Source organism: Myotis daubentonii, chromosome 2, assembly GCF_963259705.1.
Source record: "Myotis daubentonii chromosome 2, mMyoDau2.1, whole genome shotgun sequence".
NCBI lineage: Eukaryota > Metazoa > Chordata > Mammalia > Chiroptera > Vespertilionidae > Myotis > Myotis daubentonii.
In genome coordinates, this window is record NC_081841.1 from 171,064,534 (window position 1) to 171,080,864 (window position 16,331).

The 16,331-nt window shown below is 39.6% G+C and overlaps 1 pseudogene; it reads right to left on the reverse strand.

Moving 5' to 3' along the window:
* Positions 1–13,555: 13,555 nt before the first annotated feature.
* On the reverse strand, positions 13,556–14,019 carry LOC132226390 (ferritin light chain-like; annotated as a pseudogene).
* Positions 14,020–16,331: the final 2,312 nt, after the last annotated feature.

The following is a 16,331-nucleotide window of genomic DNA, read 5'->3' on the forward strand; positions in this document are numbered from 1 at the left end:
CCATAATTATTCTAACAAATAAATATGTAGCAAGAATGATGTAAGAGTTTCTTCCAATATAGGGTTGCCAAATAAAAGACAGAACATGTACTTAAGTTTGATAAACTATGATTTTTTTGCCTAAGCATGTCCCAAATATTGGATATTTCATACAGATACTAAAAATTTATTACTTACTCACCTGAAATTTACATTAAGTGGATGTCATATTTTACATAGAAATCTGGTAACCCTAATCAAATTGAATCTTGGGTAAGTAGACCTAAACATTTTATTTGTGTAAAAGATAATAATACTTAATATTATGCCAGATACTGTGTTAAGAGCTTTTACGTTTCTGAACTTGTTTCCTCCTCACACTAGGCCTATTATGGAGTGATTACCACTTTGGTCTCTAATTTCCCTTGTGAGAAACTGATTATTTATAGAAGTCAAGTGAATTCCCCAAGGAATGCAAGCAGTAAATGTTTACCAAGTCAATTGCAATGTGATCATGGACTTATAACCGGACTGTAGATATTCAGATCACATATTAATGACCACAAACTTTTGTAATGTTATCATGCCTCTCTATTCACACCTAACTATAGACACAGGTGTGAATCATGCTATGTGTGAAGAATGTCGCTGCTAACCCATAAACTCATGGATAATAATGATAACTAGCTGCTAGTGCTATAAGAAAGAGATAGTTAGAAGCTGGACTGGTGCTAATAGACCTTTGTTGTTGCAAGGAGCTGTCTTGGCACCCATAACTAAGCAATGACAGTCACCTATTGAACATAAACACTTTCCAAAGTCACCGATCAGACCAGGTCACTCTTTGACTATGACGAAGTAATACTAAAGCAGCATGACTCTATAATCGTTTCTGAATGGAGACAACAACAAAGCCACTATGTAAACCACACAGATTATCAGATGACTACCCTTTCAGTTGCCGTGAGTGACAGCTACTTCTTTACCCATTCTGAACAATCTGATGGCAAGAGTGAGAGAGAAAGAGAGAGGGCTTTATCCCCTGGCTTCTTTTGCCTTTTTTGTTATTAAAAAAATTATTTGGTCAATGTTTGTCTGAGAAGTACTAATTGCCCCGTACTTCTAGGAAAAATTTATGTGATTATTGCCCATTCCCTTGAGTAACTTTATAGCTCACCTGACATATGACCTATATTCTGATACTAGAAGTAGAGATTCTTGAGTCTCGCTGGACTGGAAAATCATGACTCTGTCAGCTCTGGCTAAGTTCTACAAGGAGAACAGAGATGCCTCCCCTCAGCCCAGAGTATTCTGAATGCTACTAAGGATCAGAAATTACATCAAGATGGCAATAGGTGATGCTTTTCGATGAGCAGGATGAAGAGACTGGAGGCACCAAATTAATCAAGGGAGTATTATGATTGGGATACAGTCTTTCCCTGGCAACACTCAGATTAATTAGCACTCTCCTATAGGTTTTAGCTCTCTTCTAAGAATATGAGAGTAACATGTGCACACATATTTCATGATAGAATAAGTGAAAATTCAATCCTTCAAAGAAGTGGCCAGTTGCAATATCTTAAAATAACTAAGGTGAGATGGCAACCCAAGCTATGGCCAGCAGCTGAAGGTAATTCTAAATTTGTAGTTGATATTCATCATTTCTCTACTGAACCAAAAATTTAGATTTTCCTTATGCTTAGATGTCATTTCAAATGGTATCATTTGCTTGCCTGTGGGCACTGAGCCTTTGAAGCTATACTGTTCTCAGGCAATGAATGCTGTAATTCATTATTCATAATTAGAACAACATGAAAGCACCAAGACACACCCCATCTAATCCCCTCAGTTTCATATAAAATCTTGCCCTGTCCATTATTTAGTAACTAATCTAGTTTTTCATGGAAACCAGAATAAATTTTTGTGTCCACACACTGACATACCTGATGGCATGCAGAATCCAAAGTTTTCAGTTTAGCATCACAGCTTAACTTCCACATGAGTGAAGTCCTTTTCCATGGACAGAAATGCCCTGCACTCCTCAAGGGATCAAGAAATTTAATCTGCCAAGGTCTTAGGTTTCTAGGATGGGGAACAAAATATTCAGAAGTAGGTCCCTGGGCATAATAATATAAGGAACAAAACTTCCCTTATTCCCTTAATTTCTTGACCTCATGTATATATTGTGGCATGTGAAACACAACACTATGCATTCACTGATAATTCAGGACATACATTGGAATTTGTAGGACAGCACCTGAATTTTCAAGGTGCATTCCCTTTAATGAGCCATCATACAGGCCCAGGTTTAATAGTCTTGCTGCCCTTCAGTAATGCGATATGTGGTAAGATCAGTGAACCACAAAATTGTGATCCCACTATTGTTTATTCTTTTTTTAAAAAAATATATTTTATTGATTTTTTACAGAGAGAAAGGGAGAGAGATAGTCAGAAACATCGATGAGAGAGAAACATCGATCAGCTGCCTCCTGCACATCCCCCACTGGGGATGTGCCCGCAACCCAGGTACATGCCCTTAACTGGAATCGAACCTGGGACCCCCCAGTCCGCAGGCTGATGCTCTATCCACTGAGCCAAACCGGTTTTGGCAATTGTTTATTCTTTATGATAAAACTAGAGGCCTGGTGCATGAATTCGTGAATGGGTGGGGCCCCTCTGGGTGGCCTGTGGGGATTGGGCCAAAACCCGCAGTCCAATGCCGCCTGAAGCTCCTGCAGCTCTTACCTGCCACTCCCGCTCATCCTGGCCCCACTGTACCTGCCACAGGCTCCCACCCAATCAGGCCCAATCAGGAGAGGCTTGTGCCACCATAGCAGTGCTCACCAGCCATGAGCCCTGTGTCTGGTGCCCTCTTGAGGGGAGTGGCCTGCAGGATCAAGCCAAAACCAGCTCCCCCAGATCCCCCAAGGGGTTCTGGATTGCGAGAGGGCGCAGGTCAGGCTGAGGAACCCCACCGGTGCATGATCAGGGCCAGGGAGGGACTGTGGGAGGACTTCAGGGCATGTATGGTCCATCTAGCTCAGTCCCAATTGGCTGGACCCAAGCAGCAAGCTAACCTACTGGTCAGAGCATCTGCCCCCTGGTGGTCAATGCATGTCATAGTGAGCGGTTGAGCAGCCTTAACATATCCTTAGCATATTACACTTTATTGGTTGAACAATTGACCAGCCACTGGACAATCGGACACTTAGCATATTAGGCTTTTATTATATAGGACTAGAGGCCCAGTCCATGAAAATTTGTGCACTGGAGGGGATCCCTCAGACCAGCCTGCCCCTTCTCACAATCCCGGAGCCCTCAGGGGATGTTCTACTGACCCTCTGGCCTCCCTCTGTGGGAGGCGACCTGCTGATCAGGGGAAGGCACTGCCCTCATCATCCCCTTCCTGCTGCTGCCTCTGGCCTCCCTCTGTGGGAGGCGACCCAGCCAATCATAGGAAGGCAATGCCCCCATCACACCTCTGCTGCAGCCACTGCCGGCCGCCGCTGCCTGAGCCTGGGCCCTCGCAACCACCGCAACCACCGTGGCTTGCCTGAGCCTCAGGCAGCTGCCGCGGCTTTGTCTGGAAGGACGTCCAGAAGACATTCGCTCTAATTAGCATATCACCCTTTTATTAGCATAGATTAGCCTTTAGATCTGAATAAGGCATTCCGTAAATTCTCAGATTGTGTTGCTTGAGAAGGCTTTCTGATACCTAGGAATAAACTTAATAAAGAATGTGAAAGAACTATATACCGAAATTACAAAACATTATTAAAAGAGATTGAAAAAGACACAAAAAAAATGGAAAAATATCCCATGCTCATGGATTGGGAGAACCAACATAGTTAAAATGGCCCTTTTACCCAAAGCAATATACAAATTTAATGCAATCCCCATCAAAATCCCAATGTCATTTTTTAAAGAAATAGAACGAGAAATCGTCAGATTTGTATGGAACCACAAAAGACCCAGAATAGCCAAAACAATCCTAAAAAGAAAAGAACAAGGCTGGAGGTATTGCACTACCCGACTTCAAAATATACTACAGAGCTACGATAATCAAAACAGCATGGTATTGGCAGAGAAACAGATACACAGATCAATGGAACAGAATAGAGAGCCCAGCTATAAAACCACACCTATATGGACAGATAATGTTCGACAAAGGAACCAGAAATGCACATTGGAATAAAGATAGCCTCTTCAATAAATGGTGCTGGGAACACTGGCAAGCCACATGCAAGCGAATGAAACTGTACTGCAGTTTGTCCCCATGTACAAAAATTAATTCAAAATGGATCAAAGACTTACGTAGACATATTGACGGGCAGAGCAATCTACTTCCTGTTCCATTCAAATTGGATGGAAAAGGGGCCTAATGCATGATTTAATATTGACTTCTCACTAGAGAGTAAATTAATGACCTGAGAGTCTGAGCCCCATTTTTCTATATCTGCTTAAGGCTAGTTTCAAATGTACCACTTCCATAGTGTAGTGGATTTTCACATGCTTTCCTAAAATTATGAATCAGTGGCTGCAATAACACCCAGCGCCATAGTGGAAAGCTATGCTTACACAGTCAATGTGTTTCCTGTGATCAAACACACATTCTCTACCGTTTTTATCCTATTAACTGTTCCTATAGAGGAAGTTTGTTTTGTGCCATTGAGGGCATGGTTTTGTCTCAGCACACTAGGAACCTGAGACACTACTCTCTTAATGGGCTGTCACACAACTTGCACTTCAACAACGCACATCTGTCTCACCTTGGTTCTGCAGGGCCCATGGTGCTAAAGCAAAACAGCCTGTTCTGCATCCTGTTCTTACCAAAGAGATCTTCTTACTTTGAGGCACATTCTGAACTAACAGAATTTCTAGTCACTTATTAAATCACATATGATATATACTGCCTCCAAAATCCAGTGAGGTGAATCAAATGTCTATTTCTCACTGGTATAAGTCAGTTTTTAGGGAGTGGAAGGAGCTTTATGTTAGAATGTTCAACATTATCCAATATTTAATCCTTTAAAATCTTCACCAATATTTAATCCTTTTAAACATCTGAGAAATCATCTTGACACTCTGGCAAGCATGATGTTTTACTAGAGAATTCAAGGTCCTTGCCACTTCCTACTCATCAGTTAAAATATAGCATAATGTCATTATCACAGAATATCAGAATGATTAAGAACCCTACAGAATATATTATATCCAAGAACAGAAGAGGAGGCAGAATATTACAACAGGACATTGAAGATGCACTACTAAATTTGTCTTGTAAAGATGATTTTTAAAAATCCTTCTTGTTAAAGCGTATCAAGGAAAAAAAAAACATTTTCCAAACTAAAAGCTACATACAAAATGTCAGAGGATGTATTGACCTGCTGCAGATAAAATATAACATCTGGTACAATAACATTTTTGTCTCTTCGATGATTAATGTTGTTGTACCCTTCTGTTTTCTGTAGAGTGGATTAAAAGGAGCAATGATGAGTACAAGTCTCTGCATCTTTAAGATTCTTGATTTTGATGTTTTCTATGTAAATCTTTCTAGAATGCGCTTTTGCTTTGGATATACTGTCTCGGCCAGAGGATCAGTAGTTTGAGAGGCTTTCTTCTAGGACTTCCTAACACAAAGGTTCAATATGGAAACCAATGTAAAGCTCCTCCACATGCTAAGTATATGTATGGACTAGAAAATAAACATAGAGTGTCCAAGGACACCTTAGATAGTCTCCTATGTGATAAACTCAGTCAAAAACCATTTATTAGCTGGTGTTTATATGCCAACTCAGGATTTCCATTTAAATATTTAGTTTTCTTAAATTTAACACATGAAAAACTGACCACCTTATATTTCATGAAAATGGCATCATTGGCGTCTTCCACTCTAAACTATTGATAAATCAACCCTTTCTATTGTTCCAGAAAATATCTCGCTGTTAAACTTCACTACACTTTGCTAGGAGTAAAGCGAACAAGGCGGAATCAAATAAAAGTTGAAGTCACTGAAATAGGAAATAGCATGGAACCAGGTTTGTTGTGTAGTCTATAGGGCAGTCTAATAACTAGCATGAAACGTGATGTGAAGACAGTATATAATTACAAGCACAGGAGAGATATGATCTGCTTTAAATTTTAAGGGGATTAAAATAGCTGCATTAAGAAGAAATAAAATGGGAGAAACCCAGAAGAAGAGATACTCTAAGAGGATTATCACAAAATTACAGGATAAAAATGATTTTGTGTTGGTGCAGAATTGTAGTATTGAAGGTAACAGGTAGTATTTAGATATATTAAGATATTTTTCAACTACTCTTCTTAGTTTCTATATTATCACATATCATCAACAATATTTTAAGAGGAATGATATATAAATAATTTGGTTATGTTTTTATTTCCCTAAATTTTTATAAAAATCATTATCAGTATAACCATAATTTATATACACTTTATTTGTTTACATCCCTGAAATCAAAAGCTGGAATGGTATAAATGGCACAATCTAATGTTTTTAGTTTGTGTGTAATAGGAACCTTATCAATTACATGTCCAGATGCACTTATTTTTACTGTTGACTTATTAAATGTCATTTTAACTTAGAGGTTAATGCTTTTGAACTCTAGAAATGTGAGTTCATTGATACAAAATGGCTGACCTTGTGTAACGTCAAAGATGTCTGCATGCCTAAGTTATTTTTCAGCTTCTTCGCAGAAATCTTTTTAAAGTTATTAATGCCATTGATACAAAATTAGTTTAAAGTTCATTGTAATTAAGTAGTTATTTTTTTTCTGTTTAGGTGTGTTTACTGTATGATAGAAAGCTGTTTCAGATACTTGGATTATAGTCAGAGAGCTACTGAAAAAATTTCTAGTTCCTTTGAAACACACTAAAAGGTACATGTTTATTTACTTATTTTTGCATCATACTTGGAATCTCTATGTGATTTTTAAAAATACATTTTTATTGATTTTTACAGGTAGAAGAAGGGAGAGGGAGAGAGAAACATCTGGGAGAGAGAAACATCATTGATCACTGCCTCTTTTATGCCCCCTACTGGGGACCAAGCCCACAACCCTGGGCATGTGCCCTGACCTAGAATAGATCCAGTGACCTCTTGGTTCATGGGTTGGTGCTCAACCACTGAGTTACACTGGCTGGGCTCCATATCATTTTGATAACTTTAAATTTTCACTGGTTTTGTTCTAGTGTGTGTGTGTGTGTGCGTGTGTGTGTAAGTATAAAAAATCATATATAAATATGCTTCTGCAAAATTCTCATTTTGCTATTTGTTCCTGCCTGCTAGTCATATAATACTCTTTCCAGATGAGATTGTCATTTAAATAGTCCAGTAGAAAATCTTATATGAACTTTCCAGATCTGCTGAAGAAAGCCTCTTATAATAGAGGTGACTTAAATTAGTGCTAATTTAGAGCACTTTTGAGAATATTTGCCTGTCAGCTATTTTGCCCACAAACGATTTTTAAGTCCAGCAACAATACACACGGAATGATTAAAGTGACTGAGAAGCAGAAGCACAAATGCAATTCTCATTAGAGGATATTTCCTTTTCAGCTGTGACTGTATAGGTTAGTTGTTTTTTTAAAAATATATTTTATTGATTTTTTACAGAGAGGAAGGGAGAAGGATAGAGAGTAAGAAACATCGATGAGAGAGAAACATCGATTAGCTGCCTCCTGCACACCCCCTACTGGGGATGTGCCTGCAACCAAGGTCCATGACCTTGACTGGAATCGAACCCAGGACTCTTCAGTCCGCAGGCCGATGCTCTATTCATTGAGCCAAACCGGTTAGGGCTAGATTAGATTTTTGAAATAATAATAACTCTTATTAAATATACTGACTGGGTAGGACAAAATGACTGGATTACCACCTAGACTCAAATAATAATTGTGTATCTCTCTGATAAAAATGATATATTTTATACACCATAAATGAAAGCATAGATATTCATATTTTTCTGTTAATTTATTATTGAATTTTTAAGAGGAAGAAATGGTTTCTTACTTATTTTCTTAACCACCTTGGATGTTTTTAACTGAGGTGAGATTCACATAACATACAATGAACCATTTAAAGTGGACAATTCAGTGGCATGTAGGACATTCATAGTGTTATGTGATCATCATGTCTCTGTAACTTCAAGACATTCTCATCACTCCAGAAGAACATCCAGGATTATTAAGTAATCTTCAATGTGACTTTCTATATCATAAACTGAAACAGCTATCTCTTTTGAATATTTTAATCAGCATTGTCATTTGTAAGAAATGGAGAATATCCATTAGTCAGGATGGACTCTATTTTTTGTTCCAGAATATAGAATAGAGATATTCCTGAAGCTAAGGAAAAGCTTTGACTTTTGACAATGGTGAATCTATGAATTTCTCATCTATCTGTGTTGCTTCTTTCTCTGTGCAGAAAAATTGCCCCTTCGATGTTCATATGCAGCAATTTTTTCACCCTTGAATTACAGATCCTTAAAGTTTTTGAAATTTTCATACCATAAACTCTATTTGGATTAAGAAGGAATTTCAAATTGTGATAGTCCTATTTAGAAAAACTAGGTTGAGATACAGAGGCATCCTATATAATAAAAGAGAAACATGCAAATTGAATGTCCCTCCACCATGCTCACCAGACAATCAGGAGTGATTATGTAAATTAACCTGACAATGATGGTGGGTTAATTTGCATACACAGGTGCCTGGCAGAGAGCAGCAGGAGAGCCGGTGGAGAGTGGAGCGGCTTGGGGAAATTGGCTCCCCAAGCCACCAGAGGGAGAGCAGAGGGGAAGAGCTGGAGGTTTGGAGGACTTGGCAGAGTAAGAGGCCATGGGGTGGAGACAGAGCAGAAAGGGAAAACCAAGAGCGCAGGGAGCACGAGGAATTCTGGGAATAGTAGTTTTGGTGGCAGACCTAGGACCTGAAGCGGAAGCCCAAAGCACGGGGAGCACCAGGAATGCTGGGAATCGTAGTTCTGGTGGCAGACGGATCTCCTAGACACTGGAGCAAAGTGAGCCTGGAGTAAGTTATTGTTGTGGTGGGGGATGGAGGGAAAGCAAAGGTGAGAGACACCAGTAAAATCAGAGTGTCTAGGAAAAATTAAAGGGAAGATATCCTAAAACTTTCAGGAAATCTTCACCAATGAAGCAAAGAAAAAAAAATGCCTCTATTATTCTGTGAGCAACAAACGAAACTGAGTTGGGGTCTCAGACAATTCGCTCATATGATTGCAAAGACAGACAGAAACTCCCGGATTGGAGAGGGCTCCCAGATTGGAGAGGGTGCAGGTCGGGCTAAGGGACCCCAACACCCCCCATGAATGTTGTGCACTGGGCCTCTAGTATATAATAGGAGGGTAATAGCCACCTTTTTTATTGCCACCTTTGTGCAAGTGCCAAGAAAAAAAAAGCAACCCTGGATTTAGTTGCTATGTATTATTTCACTTAGAAATAGCTCTCCTAGAGTATACTCCCAGAAGTGGGATCTCTGGGTCAAATGGCAGTTCCATTTTTAATTTTGGGGGGGGAACGCCATACTATTTTCCACAGTGGCTGCACCAGTCTGCATTCCCACCAGCAGTGTACCTTTTTACCCACATCCTCACCAGCACTTGCCAATCAGAAAGAATAGATGCACCCCTTCATTTATAGTGGCATGATTTACAATAGCTAAGACCTGGAAACAACCTATGTGCCCACCAATAGATGAATGGATACATTTGCTTAATGGAATACTATGCAGCTGTGAAAAAGATGGAGCTCTTACCCTATTTTACAGCATGGTTGGACCTGGAGATAATTATGCTAAGTAAAGTAAGCCAGAGAAAGACAAATATCACATGATCTCACTTATAAGGGGAATCTAATGAATAAAATAAAATGATGAATAAAATAGGTCCAGAGGCATGGAGGCATGGAACAGATTGATAGATCTAGACGGGAGGTTGGTGAGGGGTACAGGAAAAGTTCAACCAAAGAACATACAGGGTGTCCCAAAAAATGTATAAACACTGTAATAACTGATAGCTCAATTTTGAAAATGAAACATATTTTAATAAACACTGCCATTATAATTATTCAGAGTGTGTATATACATTTATTGGGGGGACACCCTATGTATGCATAGTCCCTCTATAATGACAATAATATGGTAAAGGCCTAAGGTGGAGTGAGGGCTGGGTGGAAGAGGAAGAAAGGGGAACAAAAATAGAGGACATCTGTAATACTCTCATCAATAAAAAAATTTAAAAGTTAGCTAAAAACAAAGAAGAAAAATAAGTAGCCTTTCTAGACTATACACTAGATTGAACCAGTGGCTTTCTTTGTTTAGAATAAGTTCCCAGTTGCTATGCAGGTTTCTTTCTTCCTTTGGATTTAACTTCAGGTTCCTGTCCTTAAGCTGGAGTTTAGAATGAGTATTCTTAGCTTCAGACTTCTACTTAGTATACAACTTCTCCTTTTTTATGTTATTTTACAAGGTGAGACATATTTTTTAATAACTGAAATATTTCAATTTTGCTTTAATCTATTTATGAATAATTTTTAGAGTTAGTGTTTTTGGTTTAAGCAATAAACCGTTCCCCATGTGAAGTCATGAAGATATTTATTTGAGTGAAGTTGCTTAAAATATTGCTAAATTCTGTCTCCCAATTGAGAAGAAGTAGGCATTAGGAATGCTTACTGAAGAAGCAGATAGATTTATGATTCTTTTTTCTCAAAAGGAGCACATTATATAACTTTTTTTGGCCCCAGGTTTAAAACTTGCAAAGCCAGTGTAGCAAAAAATATCAACTTATAAATTTATTGTGGATCTCTAGTGGTTTAATGCAAAATTCTTAGAACAATGAATGGCATAACAATGCTATTTTTATTACTAAAATGATTCATTTATTTGTCTTAATTGCATAACTGATTGCTTTATTTGAATGGCAATTATTTGCTTTGGGCACCCATTATAGTTATTTAACTAACGTCTACCTTTTATGTATATATGTTACCTGTATTTATTTAGCAATGTGCACCTTTCTCTACTAAGATTCAATCTTCCTTGTGGTTTTATTCATATAACACTGATGCTTAATTTGCAAAGAAAATTCAATAGTTCTGTTTAATAATTCTGCTGTCAGGCTATAATTAGTTTCTTTTTTCTTCTTTTCCCTTATTATTCATTTTTTAAAATATAAGGAAATAATTATTCTCTTATAGGTTAAAATATTATATTTTATTATATGAGATTAATAATAAAATATTCCTTGATTTGTTGACCACTCCTGTGTTTCCTCAGTGTGTTTTATAATGGCACATAGATTTAAATATTGGTGGGCCTTAGTGAACAGTGGTAATATCTCAGTCCGTTAAGGCAAAGTGAATGGTTTAGTAACTAGATTACCTTTCTTATGAGGTATGTGTCCTGCATCACAGGAAAATATTTCATTTCTGAAGTTATCTTCATTAGAAAACTAGCAATAACATTTTGTTCATATAATTATTGTAACAAATGTAATACATATTATATATTAAAGACATAGAGCAGTGACTGGAAAAATATACATAATAAATCTTGACTATATTATAATATAGTTCTGATATGATTTCCATTGGATTTATCAATTATTTAAGTATTTTCCTTAAATCTATTTTATATCTTTGAAATTTTTATCACCCAGCAAGTTTTAGTTTGGCTGACTCAAGAATGATGGCTGGGAAGTTTTTCTACTACAGATAGCTTATCCTATACTAGAGGCCTGGTGCACAAAAATTTGTGCACTTGGGGGTGTCCCTCAGCCTGGCCTGTGCCCTCTCGCAGCCCAGGACCCCTCGGGGATGTCCACCTGCCAGCTTAGGTCAGCTCCCCGGAGGATCAGGCCTAAGCTGGCAGTCTGACATCCCTCTGGCAGCCCAGGAGCCCTTGGGGGATGTCGACTGACAGCTTAGGGCCTAAGCCACAGTGGACATCCCTAGCGCTGCCAAGGAGGCAGGAGAGACTCCTACCACCACCTGCTGCACTCAAGCCATCAGCCCGGCTTGTGGCTGAGCAGAGCTCCCCCTGTGGGAGTGCACTGACCACCAGGGGTCAGCTACTGCTTTGAGTGTCTGCTCCCTGGTGGTCAGTGTGTGTCATAGTGACCGGTTGTTCTGCAATTTGCATATTACCCTTTTATTATATAGGATAATAAAGAGATAATATGCAAATTGACCCTCACACCCTCATGTCACAAGATGGCCACCACAAGATGACCTCACCCATGTGATCGTAAGATGGCAGCCCTCCACATCGTCACAAGATGGCCACTCCCACATTGTCACAAGATGGTCAGCAGTGGAGGGCAGTTGGGGTGATTGGGCTGGCAGGGGAGCGGTTAGGCATCAATCAGGCCGGCAGAGGAATTGTTAGGGGGCTATCTGGCTGTCAGGCAGAAGTGGTTAGGGGCAATCAGGCAGGAAGGCAGGTGAGTGGTTAGGAACTAGCAGTCACGGATTGTGAGAGGGATGTCCCAGATTGGAGAAGGTGCAGGCTGGGCTAAGGGATACCACCTCCAGTGCATGAATTTCATGCACCGGGCCTCTAGTTATTAGATAAAAAAACATTTGATACAATATTCTAAAAATAGCCTTCTATTTTCTAGCTTACACTGTAAAATAAAGAAACATAATTCCAGGTTAGTTATGTTTCCATTGATACCGTCACATTCTTGAAAGCTGGAATGTGTTTTGTTTTTTTTGTGGGCTATTATTGGTGTTCAGGAAAATAATCAACACATAATTGATCTAGTTGTCACGATTCACACACTTTGCATTATGTGCTAAGTTGATGTTCTGTCATTATTAATTTGTTTCTTCATAGTTTAATTTCCACCCTTATAATATTTCAACTGGACCTAGTTTTAAGTTATTGTATAGTAACTTCAAATAAAATCAATTGTTTATACCCAACATATTGACGTATACATTGGAAACCTTGATCAGAAAGTCAGCATTTAACATTTGATAAATTACAAAAATTTATTATTTTTGAGTTATAAATCAACCCATGAGATCACCATGTCTAAATAACTACTAAATACTCTGCTGACTTTGAAAATCTTCAAATGTATTGCTTTTTTCTTTTTGAAGATTTTACTGTGGAATATATTATTGCAAGGATTATTGCTTCTTGTGCATTTTTATATGTTTGATAGACTTACCTTTTATCAGTACCAAGAACATGAGAAATATAAAGGAATCTATGTCACTTAAAATAGTTTATATTATATATATATATATGTATATATATATATATATATGCATATGTGTATATATATATCATCTATATACATAAGTATTGCATAAAGCAAAATATTCTCTTATTTATGTATGTATGTATGTATGTGTGTATGTATGCATTTTTTGCTGCAAAAAGCTTTATTGTTTCATTTGGTCCAATGCATGGGAGAGGGCTTCAGGGTGGTTAAAAGAATGACTAGTAGTTTCATGGAGAGGCTCAGGTAAAAGCCAGACACTGGGGGAGTACAGAGGGGCCTCTCAAAGGCCTCTGGGCTCCAAAGGTTCCTAGTGGTGCTTGAGGGTGAGCCTTTGGAAGATACCCAGCCAAGCCTGAGGGCTGACCAGCGTGCAGATGTTAGTCAGGTGGTTGACTATCTTCTCGATGAGTTTCACCTCCTCATCCAGGAAGTGGTTCTCCAGGAAGTCACAGAGATGAGGGTCTGGGCAGGTAGAACCCAAGGCATGCAGCTCCAAAAGGGTTTGGTTCAGTTTCCTCTTCAAGGCCAGGGTAGCTTCTAGGGAGACCTGAGTTTTGCCCACTCATCTTGGGCAGGCTTCAGCACATCCTGGAAGAGAATGCAGCCACCGTGCTGGTTTTGCAACTTTAAGAGATGCTCAGGGCCCTCGTGCTTCTTCTCTGCCAACTCAGGGAAGAAGTGGCCAACACTCTCCAGAGCCACATCATCATAGTGGAAATAGAAGCCCAGAGAGAGGTAGGTGTGGGAGGCCTGAAGGTGCAGGTTGGCCAGGCGGTTGACTTGCAGCCTCCACCTCGGTGGAATTCAGCAATAAGGAATTAAGGGAGAAAAAACCACCAGTGTGTTAGTTGGTCCTGGAGGTAGTTCTGAAGGTGGTGACTGGATAAGATGCAGGAGAGTGGCCAGAGGCTGAAAGAAGGGGTGTCCCTGGGTCTGTTCCATCCAAACACAGCTGCAGATCCAGGACCGCTCTTACTTCTTTGATGAACAATCAGCACGGCGTAAGATTCTTTTGAGATACATTCTAATTACTTGTTTCATGAGGTTTTATAAAATGTTAATTGTTAGCCAAAATAAGAATATAGTAATATTTTTTCAAATGACTTGATTAGATTTGAGACTACATGTTGCATCCTAATAAGCTAGCAGTTAAAACAATAAATATCAATTAACGCTCTATGACATTTCTTATAATACAGGAGGCAGCTATATATTCTAATACTTTATTTCAGTATCATTGAGCATATCCTATCTAATAAAATAGCAATATGCAAATTGACCATCACTCCAACACACAAGATGGCCACCCCCATGTGGTCAAAGATGGCCACCACAAGATGGCCTGCAGGGGAGGGCAGTTGTGGGCTATCAGGCCAGCTGGAGAGGGCAGTTGGGAGGGACCATGCCTGAAAGGGATGACAGTTGGGGGCTATCAGGCCTGCAGGGGAGGGCAGTTAGTGGCAATCAGGCCTGCAGGGGAGGGCAGTTGGGAGCGACCAAGCTGGCAAGGGAGGGCAGTTAGGGATGCCCAGGCGAGCAGTGGAGGGCAGTTGGGGGCAATCGGAACAGCAGGGAAGCAGTTAGGCGTCTATCAGGCTGGCAGGGGAGTGGTTAGGGGGTGATCAGGCTGGCAGGCAGAAGTGGTTAGGGGCAATCAGGCAGGCAGGCAGGCGAGTGGTTAGGAGCCAGCAGTCCTGGATTGTGAGAGGGATGTCTGACTGCCAGTTTACCAATCCCACAGGGACATTCTTCGAGGGGTCCCAGATTGGACAGAGTGCAGGCCGAGTTAAGGGACATCCCCCTCAGCACACCCCCCTTAGGCACCAGCGGTCGGACATCCCCCAAGGGGTCCCAGATTGGAGAGGGTGCAGGCTGGGCTGAGGGACACCCTCACCCCCATGAACATATTTCCTGTACTTGTCCGCTAGTGTAATATAATGTTAACTGCTGCCTCTTATCAACATACTAGTATTTTTGCGAATACTTTTTTTTTTTAAATATGTTTTTGCCTGGCTGGCATGGCTCGGTGGTTGAGCATTGACCAGAAGTTCACAGTTCGATTCCTGGTCAGGGCACATGCCAGGGTTGCAGGCTCCATCCTCATCATTGATGTTTCTCTCTCTCTCACCCTTTCCCTTCCTCTCTGAAATCAATAAAAATATATTAAAATATGTTTTTATTGATTTTAGAGAGAGAAAGGAGAGAGAGAGAGAGAGAGAGACTTCTATGAGAAAGAACCATTGAGCAGCTACCTCCAGCACTCCCCATACTGGGGATTGAGCCCACACCCTGGGCATGTGCCCTGACCATATATCGAACCAGTGACCTCCTGGTGCATGGAACAACACTCAACTAACTGAGCCATAATGGCCAGGACTGTAAATACTTTTTGAAAAAAAGAGCATTCTATATTAAGTAATTATTTATATTTTAATTACTTTTATTCCATATTATTTTTATTTTAATATTTTGTGATTTATTTAAATGAAAATCAGTTAGATGACTGGCAGGAAAAATAAATAAATTTTTATAGCCAGTAGTGCATGGCATTTTTTCTATTAAAATAAAATATTTTTATAAGATAAAGCACTGTTAAATGAATACATTAAACTTCATATGCACCAGTTTACTCATCAAGTGCAGGTACTGCACTATACTTTTTTTTTAAATATATTTTTATTGATTTTTTTACAGAGAGGAAGGGAGAAACATCAATGAAAGAGAAACATCAATCAGCTGCCTCCTGCACACCCCCTACTGGGAATGTGCTGGCAACCAAGGTACATGCCCTTGACCGGAATTGAACCTGGGACTTTTCAGTTCGCAGGCCGATGCTCTGTCCACTGAGCCAAACAGGTTATGGCATGCACTATACTTTTTAATGATTTAAGATGGCAGTGTTAATGGAGTCATTCTTTTCTGGAGCCCAACATTGATTCATTCTATAAGTACTTGTTGACTCACCTCTATGAATGAAGACCTATGTTGATAAAGTTTTACATATTACAAAACACAAGCCTTCAATAACTCAAAACATAGATGCATATTTAAGAATGGTGGTTGGGGGGTAGAGATGGACGAAG